The sequence below is a fragment of the Myxine glutinosa genome, chromosome 2 (assembly GCF_964187855.1).
Source record: "Myxine glutinosa chromosome 2, kmMyxGlut1.1, whole genome shotgun sequence".
NCBI classification, from domain to species: domain Eukaryota; kingdom Metazoa; phylum Chordata; class Myxini; order Myxiniformes; family Myxinidae; genus Myxine; species Myxine glutinosa.
In genome coordinates this window covers 17646865-17658815 of record NC_136262.1, presented here as the reverse complement: position 1 = coordinate 17658815, position 11951 = coordinate 17646865, and positions in this window count along the sequence as shown.

The window sequence follows — 11951 nt, the reverse complement described above, 5'->3', positions numbered from 1 at the left end:
CAGATGTGCATTTAACGGTTTTACCAACGTTAGTAGAAGGAAAATGTTGTTCCTGGACCACCCCTATTTCTCCATGCACTTACATGTAAATTTTTCCCTTACCCTCATATTCCTTCGTTTTCACTTATCACCTCTATTCCTACCCTTTTGGTATTTAATTGTCTTTTACCATTTTGGTTAAACTTTTTTTAGCATACCCGTATAGTCATCGCAAAAGAAATATATTCTTTTAAATTCTCTATCAAAACTTTATCTTTTGACTTCAATAAAAAGATAATAATAACCTTCTTTACTCCAACTAGCATTGAGCTATTAATAAACTTGTACAATGATCCGACAAATATTTGTTTATGTGTAGGAAATAATTTAGTTCTCCTACACCTCTCATCACCATCTAATAAATTAACAAAGAAGATGTTTGAGTTTGTGTCTTTATCAAGATATTTTAACTGAGCTAAGAGAAAATGGTAAACCTCCCTCAATGTTCTTGTTTGAGCGCCTCCAGTGCCACACACCATTTTAAAATCAAAGTATATATTTTCCTGACAACCATCAAAGTTTTCCGTCCACTCAAAAATGTTTCCATCTTTTTCACCCAACTCACCGGTATTTAAATTAATTCTCTTATTTGTTTTGTGAACTTTTTTACCAGTTGTCTTTTCAATTATACCTATTTGGTATTTCTCACATTCGTTATGTTTTCCATTTATAAACCAAGGTTCGTTTCCTCTCCACTCTTTGGTTTGGTTGATACTTGGTTCTATCATTTATATATTGATAAAAAAGACAGGGACACACATGAATACATTAACCATACTCAAACCTTTTCTCATGAATCCCCTCACTTTTGAGAAATGACATGTTGTATAACTTGGATCCCTTCCCGGAATTATTCATTGTTTTTGTTTCCTGTTTTTCGCATTCACGCCCTAAGTTCCCCGAAACTGACAGGCAGTTTCACTTCCCTAAACACATTATAAAAGCCGTCTTTGTTCAATTTTAAACATTGTGAATCGACGAAGATGAGCGTCAACTTGTCCGGTCTTTCCTCTGATTAAGAATATATCAACTCACCAGGATATTGGTAAGTTTTGTTTGGTATTAAACACTGTTAATGAGAGCTTTGTATGTGATTAATTATATAACTAATTATTTATTTTTTCTCTTTATTACAGCAATTCAAATATTGTGAATATCCTGGCAGAATTTCAAGTTGTTCCTCAAGAGTTTCACAACGAACTGAATACGGGTTTGAACAACCTACTTCCCAGATGGAGGTCTCTGAATGAATTCAATGTTTCACCGTTCTTAGAAGATTCATGTGGAAGGTATGATACAAAATAAAATACGTTGATGTAAATGAGGCTGCCTTAGAATGTGTTTGTGTGTGATGTTTTGTCTGACTTCCCTCAGCGCAGTAATTTCTCTTTATTTTTGTCTGCAGTATTAACCTCGAGCAAGACACAGACAAGATGTTGCCTCTTGTTCGAAACCACCATCATAGTCTACCGCTGGTAATTCATTATTCATCTCTCTGACTGGCACCATAAACGGGAGCTGACATTTATTTATTTATTGACAATACGATGTATCTTTTAATCATTCTTCCTGATGTTTTTCTTTCTTTTTTTTAAACAGAATATAACACCTCAAACAAACCCTTCATTAACAGAGATGAGAGTTGAGATCGATGACCACGACCACGACCTCGATGATCATAACTTTGGGATTATTATGAGATCCTAAAGAGTGGTTATTTACTTCCAACCTGCGATACCATAAATTTTCAACTCGACGACCTTGACACAAAGCTTGATTTTTTTTTTTGGAAGGTATGGTTTATTTATTATATATCCTCATCCATTTACCTTCTCCTTGCTTCACCCTGTATTAATATTTCTCTCCCCTCTTGTCTTAAACAGAAAGAGATTCAAAACCTAAAGACATCTGCTGAAACTACCTGTGACTTGTGCTGGGAAGAAACGGATGGCTTGTGCTGGGAAGAAACTGAATATATACCTCAAGAAAAATGTTTTCATAATATAAAGATTTTTATGTTTTCAATATTATATGATTATATTTGCTTTGCCTACAATTATTTAATAATTAATTATAAAAGGAGAATAAAGGAAAAAAATAAGGGGGAAGTGTACACCTGCCAACGACCCTCCACCCCCCTCATCCCACCCCTCCCCTCCCCTTGTGGGGGTGGGATGAGGGGGTGGAGGGTCAAGGGTGGGGGCGCACGGAGTGGAGGGGGATGATGGGTGTGGTCTATGTGGGCGTGGTCTGTGTGGGCATGGCTTATGAATTTTTATCTTTATTTTTTTTATTACTACTAATTAAATTAACTAACCTGGGTGGGTTGGATAAAAGTATGGATGGTTGTTGTTTAATGGCTTATCAGCTTTGTTTTTTGTAATTCCTGTGAATAAAATGATCCTAATATTTCTTCTCCATTTAAATCATATTTTGTAGGTCCAAGGGACTGTATCCATTACATCAACGATTTTAAATCATTCATTGGTCCATTTTTTTGTCTAACCTTTCTCAAAATGGCTTTTCCATCTGTATATTCTTACAATATCACCAACTTTGAACTTGGGTTTTCTCAAATTAATCTCCTTTTCATATTCTAATTTTGTAAATGCTTCTGACGGTTTTGATTTTGTTGATGAATGAACTGTATTACTGTAATTATCTACAATATCAGCGAGATCACTCGAGATCTCGCGCGATCACGGCGAGGTCACGTCTTTTCGAAGCTGTTCCATGCGCTCACGCTTTCGAAGCTAAGTGATCTTTCTCAATTGTGTTTTTGTCGAGACTGTATCTATCTTTCGGTGTATGTACCTACAGCGTATCTTTTGGAAAATTTTCGGTGCATATTTTTCGTACATGTATACACAATCGTCGGTTAATGCGTATCGAGTATTCTGAGGCCTAGTACTCGTAGGCTTGGCTACCGTACCGTCTCCGACCTTGTGGTTTTGTTTTTCTCTCAGCGATTAGTCGAATGCGCTGCAATTATTTTCGTTTCTCTGTTTCGTCCCAGTCGTTCACCCCATACCTCCTTGTTTAATATCTCTACTCAAAAAAAAAAAAACCCCAAAAATATTTCCTTCCCAAGTCTTATTCGTTTATTTGTTGTTCTTTTTTGTTCGTTCGTTCTTCGTTCGTGATCACGTGGTTAGAAATGTATAATCTCTCCCCTGAACAACTATTTTCTCTCATATATTATAACACCCTTTTCTTCTTTTCCTACAAAAGGATGCTTTCGTCTTGCTCACCAAATCTATTCATTCCAAAATATATATATAATACCATCTCTTACAGTTCCTCCTTTCTACATTCCCTAAACTATCCAGAATTCCACCCCTCCTTCAGTGTCCTCAAACGTATTTTTGACTCGAAGGTCTCAAACTCATTTTGCAAAAAATGTTCGTTTCCCATGAATCGTACACTTTTCAAAATCCAATCTCACCCCTCCCCTCCAAATCCTCCCCATCACCCATCCCTTTCAAATCTCGCCCCTTGCCCCTTCCCTCCTAAACTCCCCCCACACCCCTCCGAGACTCTCCCTCACTCCTCCCCTCCTAGACTCCCCACTCAGCCCTCCGCCTCAAAGCGTCCTCCACGCTTCCTCTCCTTCACAAAGCCCAGAACAAGTGTGTGTCCACCCTCAGGAGAGCCTGGAAACAATATCTCTCTACTCTTAATACGGAACTCTCAAACCTGTCTCCCTCTTCCAAATCCTGGTGGCGTCTGGTCAAATCTGTTTCTGGTGTTTGTTCCCCCTCCATCCCCTCCCTCACCTCAAATGGCTTAACGGCTGACTCCACACGTGAAAAAGCTGAATGCCTCAACTCTGTGTTTGCCTCTAAATCTTGTGTCCCAAACCCATCCCTCTCTGTACCCAGTTGTACCCAGCTGCTCCTGGACTCTGTGTCCTTTCCTCCTGACAAGGTGGAAAAGTTTCTGTCAACCCTCGACTCTGATTCTGCAACTGGTCCTGACGGCATCAGCCCATGGGTCCTAAAATCATGTGCTTCCGCTCTTTCACTCCCTCTTTCTGTTCTCTTCACCCTCTCTTTTGCTCAAGGTCATCTGCCATCTGCTTGGAAATCAGCCAACATCACCGCTTTGCACAAAAAAGGTGCAAAAACAGATTCCAGCAACTACAGACCAATCAGCCTTCTCCCAATTATCAGCAAAGTCATGGAATCCATCATTGCTTCAGATATGAAATCTTTCCTCTTCTCCAATGGCTTGATCTCTGATCATCAATTTGGTTTCAGACCTGGTCACTCTACTCTGGACATGCTGCTTCTGCTTTCTCAACAATGGATGGAGGTCCTCAACGCCAAACAGGAAATTAGAGCCGTCTCCCTTGACATTTCACGTGCCTTCGATACGGTCTGGCACCCTGCTCTGCTCACCAAACTCTCCTCCTTTGGTATCCATGGAAATCTCCACGCATGGCTGGCGGACTTCCTCTCTGGTCGTAGTCAACGTGTGGCCCTGAATGGGTTTCTCTCATCTCCTCTTCCTGTTCAGGCTGGAGTTCCCCAAGGTAGTGTTCTGGGCCCTGTGCTTTTTCTAGTCTTCATCAATGATCTCTCTGACTCTCTTGAAAATCCTCTCTATCTCTTTGCTGACGACTCTACTCTCTGTCGCTCCATTCCTCATCCCTCAGATCGGCAGTCTGCAGCCTCCTCACTCTCTGCAGACCTGGACAAAATCACAGACTGGGCAAACAAATGGAACATGTCTTTCAATTCTGATAAATCTCACACTCTTACGATGTCTCTCCGAAAAGACCGACTGGAAAACCCTCCCATCCACTTTCTGAATAATCCTCTCCAAGAAGTTCTTTCACTCAAGCTTTTGGGTCTCACTATTTGCCATGATCTTTCCTGGGAAAACCACATTTCAAATCTGGCCTCCAAAGTCAGTCGCCGACTGGGCATCCTCCGTCGTGCGAAGTCCTTCCTTGGCACACCTGAGCTCCTCACCACATACAAGGCTTTCATCCACAGCTCTATGGAATACTGCTCTCCCCTCTGGTCTCGTGCTCCTGCCTCACACCTAGCTCGTCTTCACGCTGTTGAAACCAAAGCGTTCAGAATCATTGGAATCTCCCGCGATGAAGCTAACTCCAAGGGCCTTTCACTCACTCACCGCAGGCAGGTTGGTGGTCTTTCCGTCTTCTACCGACTCCTCTCTGGCCTTGCCCCCCCAGCCCTCTCTGGGCTCTGTCCCCCAAATATTCCTACAGGTCGCACAAGATCTGCCTGCAACCCTCTTATGGTTAAACTGCCAAAATCAAGACTTTCTGCTCACCTTCACTCCTTCATTCCTCTTTTCTCCTGCCTCTGGAACAAACTCCCTCACTCTCTTCAATCCCACTCCACCCTCCAGGTCTTTAAAACAGCTGTTCACCACCATCTCTTATCCTCCCCCATCCAAAACCTTGATCTTTTCTACCCCCGCTAATTTCGGTCCCCTTGTGTTTTATACCTCTCCCCTCCCCCCCTCCCCTTCCCACGCCTCCTGCCCCCAAGCCCTCTCCCTCCCACACTTCTCCCTGCTCTCAAATGTTGTGGTTGTGTGCTTCCCCTTCTCTCCCCATCTTGTCTTCCGCTCCCTCTTTTTGTATATTTTGTTTGTTTGGTTGATTTGTTTGTGAAATAAATGTTAGCTCTTTCACGAGCCTCGATTCAGTATACAAAAAAAAAAAAAAATTAAAATTCTGAATTAAAGATATCCACTGTTGAGAACCGAGTTGTGTGAATTTTTTATATAATCTCTTTCAAAGTGCGATTAAAACGCTCAATAACAACTGCCTTTCCTTCATTAAAGGTGCTGTATAATTTAATACCCTCCCCCTTAAGAAATTTCATAAATATTTTGTTGTTGAACTCTGTTCCCTCGTCAGTCCATAACTTCTTTGGTTTTCTTTTACTTTTACTAAATATTCCACTGAAAGCTAACATAAGAGTATTACCCCTTTTGTTTTTCAAAGGAACAACCCAAGCATATCTACTCCTCAAATCAATAATGGTTAAAGCATACCTGTATCCCCTATCGTTATTCAATTCAATTAAATTAGCGGACCAGATGTGGTCGTTGTCTTTAGAATAAACTTTCCTTCTTTTAAACGTTGTGATTATAGGTTTATGCAATTCATCAGCCAAAAGCTCCTCAGTCTTGTTGACATCATTAGAGCCTAATAGTTTTTTGAGGGTGAATAACCAAGACCAAATTCCAATTTAGCACTTATCATTTTTTTCACAATAAACCTATCAACTTTCTCTCTCAACATAGGATTTCGTATCAAAGACAAATTATACAACATTTCTCTGTCTGCTTCATGTTTTTCATCCAATGTAGTGGTATTCCCATAAGCAATATTATGCTTCATACACACTTCATCAACCCTATTAAGAGGTTTAGACCAAGGTTTAGGATTGTCAGCCTCATCCAATCATTTTATCCAAGTTTGTTCCTGGACCACAGAAAGAATACCCTGGAAGGTGTAATTCCCCTGGAATTCCAGTTGTTGTAAATTTGCTCCCTGACAAAAACTTTTGTGTATCTCCCCCACTTTTATGCTTAGAAATGAATTGACACTTTTTAGAGCCACACACTAAACATATCCCCTTTTCATAAACTCTATTATTTTTACCTTTAACATACGATATATTTTTCGTATTAGTTTTCTTTTTACACTTAACACAATAACTCATTTATTTATCAGAAAAATTCCGGACAGAGTACGAAAACCTTTTTGGTTTTCAACATATACATTTCTATCTTAATTTTTAAAACATAAAGAATCCTTAGGAGGATATCCTGTATATCCTGTAAGCCTGTAAGCCTGTATCCTGTAAGCAGGATAATGCCTTCACTCTCTCCTCCATTTATTTACAAATAAAACTAACTAAAGCGAATAACACCAACATCATCAGACATTGACGTCATTATTCTTGATACTAATATTTCCATCAGTCTTTTCGTTTCTTTAATTTCCTCCTCAGTGTGTTGAGTTTGATTTATTTGCTGTAATGCCTTCAATCTTTTATTAATCTTCACTCTTAAGCCTTCACTCTCTCCTCCATTTATTTACAAATAAAACTAACTAAAGCGAATAACACCAACCAACATCATCAGACATTGACGTCATTATTCTTGATACTAATATTTCCATTAGTCTTTTCGTTTCTTTAATTTCCTCCTCAGTGTGTTGAGTTTGATTTATTTGCTGTAATGCCTTCAATCTTTTATTAATCTCACTGATTTCCATCTTTTTATATTTTTCCTCCCTCTCTTTCCTCCCTCTCCTCCTCTCTTTTTTCCCTCTCCTTTTTCTCACTCTCTTCCTTCTCTCTTTTCTCCCTTTCCTCCTCTCTTTCCTCCCTCTCTCTTTTCTCCCTCTCCTCCTTCTCTCTTTTTTCCCTCTCCTTTTTCTCACTCTCTTCCTTCTCTCTTTTCTCTCTTTCCTCCTTCTCTCTTTCTTCCCTCTCCTCCTCCTTTTTCTCCCTTTCCTCCTCCTTTTTCTCTCTTTCTTACCTCTCTTCTCTCTTTTCTCCCTCTCTTCAACTCCTTCCTCATCCCTAGCTACCCTTGAGTTTGAGCCCCAAAGAATATCAAACATATATTTGTCTGGATTTTGAGATATTCTTGTATCTATAATTATTTTTCTCATAATAGGATACCAATAAGATTTGTTGATGATTTCTATTTTATTTTTTATGTCATAACTTTGAGAAGTTCATTTTTATTTAATATTTTAATCAAGTCTCTATTTGTGGGTTTAGCAATATAAGTATAAGGCCAGTTTTTAATTACAAAATTCCCATGTATATGTTCCAGTTCATACGGTATATAAAACCGAGCACCCTTTTCTTGTAGGTATCCCTGAATACAAAAATTATAATTCTCTTGTAGTCTTCTTCCTGCCATTTATGTATCAGAAATATATGTAAGGTTAATATTATGATAGGTAATACCACCCATCTTCCCACTACCAAATCGGTTCGTATTCCTCGGCTTTCTATCTTTATCTCATTACCTTCCTTCTTTGTCATGCAAGCCATCGCTATGCTATCATATATTTTTTATTTCCTAACTCATGTATTTGTTGTTTGCTAATTGTACTTCCACATAACTCCTTATCCTCCCCAAACGGATAATATTCTTCTTTACGAGACTGATTAAAATCATGTAGGTCTTCTAAGTTTATTGAAAAAAAACAATTATACCCTAAATCAGGCATATCATACCCCCACTTATCTATTCGCAGATTAACTATATCTCCTTCTTGATAAAATTCAATTGTAAGCAGATAGTTAAATTTAATGAGGAAAGGTGTATGGTCTATAACCAGGTGTTGTAGTTGTAAATTTTACTTGTTTAACAAAACGTGCTTTTTTCTTTTTGAATATATATTGCGATAAATCACTTATTCTCAACAAGTCATTCACGTCAGTAGGACCCGGATAATTGATTAATTTATAAGTATTCTTCATATTAATATTTTTACTTATACTATATTTTTGTCGTTCAGCCTGTGCCTTTGTATAATAATTTGATAAATCAATATCCTGAGGGAATTCTCCAAAGATAGAACCATCTTTTCCAACATAAGTCATTTACATTAGATTAAAAATGACATCATAAATTTTTTTTTTATTGTTGAGTTGAAATAATACATATAAACATAATTGACCTCAACATTTAGAATTAATTTCTTGAACTTGAAATGTTTGATAAACACCATTCTGTAAGAATTGTAGTACTTCAACAGGTGGTGGCATATCATAACTATCAAAATAATATTTATCCTGACTATAATGAATACAAACCCAATGAGAACCATTCTGTGTGTCTAAATTCATAATAATATTCTTTGTATTCTTGGACAACTTTGTAAATTCATCTCTCATACAAATAACCACATTATCAATTTTTTGTTTTTTACAATACTTAGCTAGTTCTACATTTGACGTTGTATTCTTTCCAAATTGTTTGAACCATTTATCCATTTATTTATGAGAAAGATACAATCCATTACCCCGTTTAGTTAGTTTAACACCTGCCTGGGCGATAGAAGAAAGCATATCTCCAACTAATGATCTCGCTTTATCAGGAACGCTTTCAAGCTTTTCAGCAAAATCTACAATTACACCACTTCCACTAATTTGTTTCTCCAACTCCTTGTTATGTCTTTCCAATTCTTTTTGAGCTTTTAGTTGTGCCTTCCTTTCGTTAGCAGTTTTTACCGCTGCTGAAATACCACCTGTCAATGCTCCCGCCGCACTTAAACCAGCAAATAAAGGAATTAGAAATGGGAGAAATCCTCCACTCGTTTCCCTTGTTGAATATTTCTTTAACGTAGGTTTTGTCATTTTAATTTTAAGTGATCCAGCATCATTTAGTGTTTTCACTTGCTCTCTTGTGAGTAAAACATCAATTCTACTGCTCCTTTTCTTTGAATTGTATTAACATTAATAATACAAGGCTTTTGATTTTGAATACAAGATGTTAATTTATTAAGATTTATTTGATTAACATATACCCCAGTTGGTTCTTTCCTACTCATTTATTTATGAGAAAAAATCTATGTGATATTAATCATAACACCATTATCTGTATTAATCTGCAATTCTGTTTCTTCCAAAAGCAAACAATATGCATCAACTTCTTCATTCTCTCCTCTTTCAATGTGTAGAGAAGTATCCACTCTGTTAGACTTTATAGTTTCCTTTTGAGAACTCGTCAATTGTGTAGATTGTATAAAGTTTTTGAAACACAACCATATCCAAAATAGGATCATTATTACAGATGCTTTCACACACCTTTTGGGAAGACTTGTAGGCTTCCGCATAATCATTTTTTTCCCAATCAATTTCCAATCTATCTCGCGGATAAAATGTGCCATCAAGAGAAACCCGAAGTTGTTTCCCCTCAGCATTATCACTCAGTGCATTATTCTTATCAGTACCTTCATCTCCATCTGGTTTCTTAAAAATGAGCCATAGGTATCATGGCTTTCCTTGAAGAACACCTAAATTCCAAGTGTAGGTAGTGTGTTCCATTTTAACGTGTTGACAGCTTCTTATAAGGTATGATACATTTAGCGGTTTCTTTGAGTTAAGTCTTCTATTTAACATCTCTTCCGTTTTAAGATTAGGAGTATATTCACCAATATACCAACCCAAATCATTAATAACAAATTTGTTATTTTCACCAAAAGCATTTTCAGCCACAAAAAGCAATCTATTTAAATTATCATTCCTTTGTAGTTGAAATCTAATTTTAAGCCCATACAAAACTTTATCATAATCACAAAATCCAAATATACCTTTAAGAGGTACTGCTACGGTAAAACTATTCTCTGCTTTTGTTTCATTATTATACATTGTGTTACGGATTCGTCACTTCCGTTGTTGTCGTTTTCCTCCACGTTTTCCTCCACTTGAAGGAGCGACCTCCTCGCTCAACTCCTCGCGCCCACTCCTCGGTTACATCCTCTGTAACAACCATGGGTGTGCACTCTTCTGCACACCCAATCACACGCTCCAGTGTGCACTCCCGCACACTCACCACAACCAACTCACTCTCCGTGTCACTCTCACCCTCACACATACACTCCCTTGTGCATTCTCCCTCGCCCTCGGTTTCACTCCCATACTCTGTCGTGCACTCTTCCTCGCACTCAGTAACACACTCGTGCTCTGGCGCCATTCGCACATGCGCGCCATTTCCACTCACACAGCGCACCACGGACCTCCCACAAACGCCCGCGGTACGCTGGGATCCCAAGCGCGTGAAAATTCTTTTCATGCCAAACACTCTCCTGCAAAATCTTTTTGCACCATATACAGCCTGGCTCACCTTTGGGATTCTCTTCTCCACACGCACCTGCAAATCTTTATAAGGATTAGCAAGTACGGCATCAGGATGCGAATAGACTTTGGGCATATTCCATTCCTTCCTCCCGCGAGTGCTTTTCTAAGTCTGCGGTCTCTCCAATTTCAATTTCTACTAGAATTCCTTTGATTTCTTTTTACTCGACGACTGCTGGGGCTAATAAAATAGAATTTTCTAATTCTGCGGTCGCCGGCTTTTCCATACCCCAGGTCGCGATTTCTATAGCAGTCCACGTATCTGCACTTTGCTCCACTTCGCTTTTCCCGCGCACCTCGCTCAACCTGCGGTCAACCTCCCTCTCAACTTCCCTCGTCTCATACCGGACTTGCCCCTCGCTAGCCCCTCATTTACTTCCCGGGCTTGGCCATTTATGTCCTGCAATTGGTCCCCTACTTTATCTTCTAATCCTCCCAATTTATTTTCTAACCCTCCAAATTGGCTTCCCAATTGCTCCCCCATTCTAGTTTCCAATTTATTTATGTCCCGAGTGGAGTTGTCCCCCAACTCTTTTATTTCATCCCCTCGGGTGTCCAGTTGCCCACTCATTTTTTTCAGACTATCCTCTGTTTTGACCATCAAGGCCATCATGTGAGTCATAAATAAGCCCATATCTATTGGCGCTGCAGACTCGGCTACCGCGACCACGTGCGCGGCGCCGCCATTTTGTGTGCCTGCAACCCCTACTGCTGCATCCTCATTAATCTCCTCCTCCATTACTCCCACTTCTTCCCTGGGGTCCTGGGTTGATGCTAATTCCTCTTAATCTACCCACACCAGCATTCGATCGCCTTGGGTATCCATGGCACAACTCAATTTGGATCTTAAATAAAAATTTTGGCCACTCTTAATTTTAACCAAATTTTTTAAGATGGATTAAAATTTGGCTCGGGTCCAATCCCACTCCCCGACACCAATTGTTGCGGATTCGGGGGTCGGCGCTCCCCTTACCAAGGGGGGGTTATTCCCCTTGTCTTTTAAGCTGGCCGTCCCCCGATCCTGGAAATTATAGCGCTCCT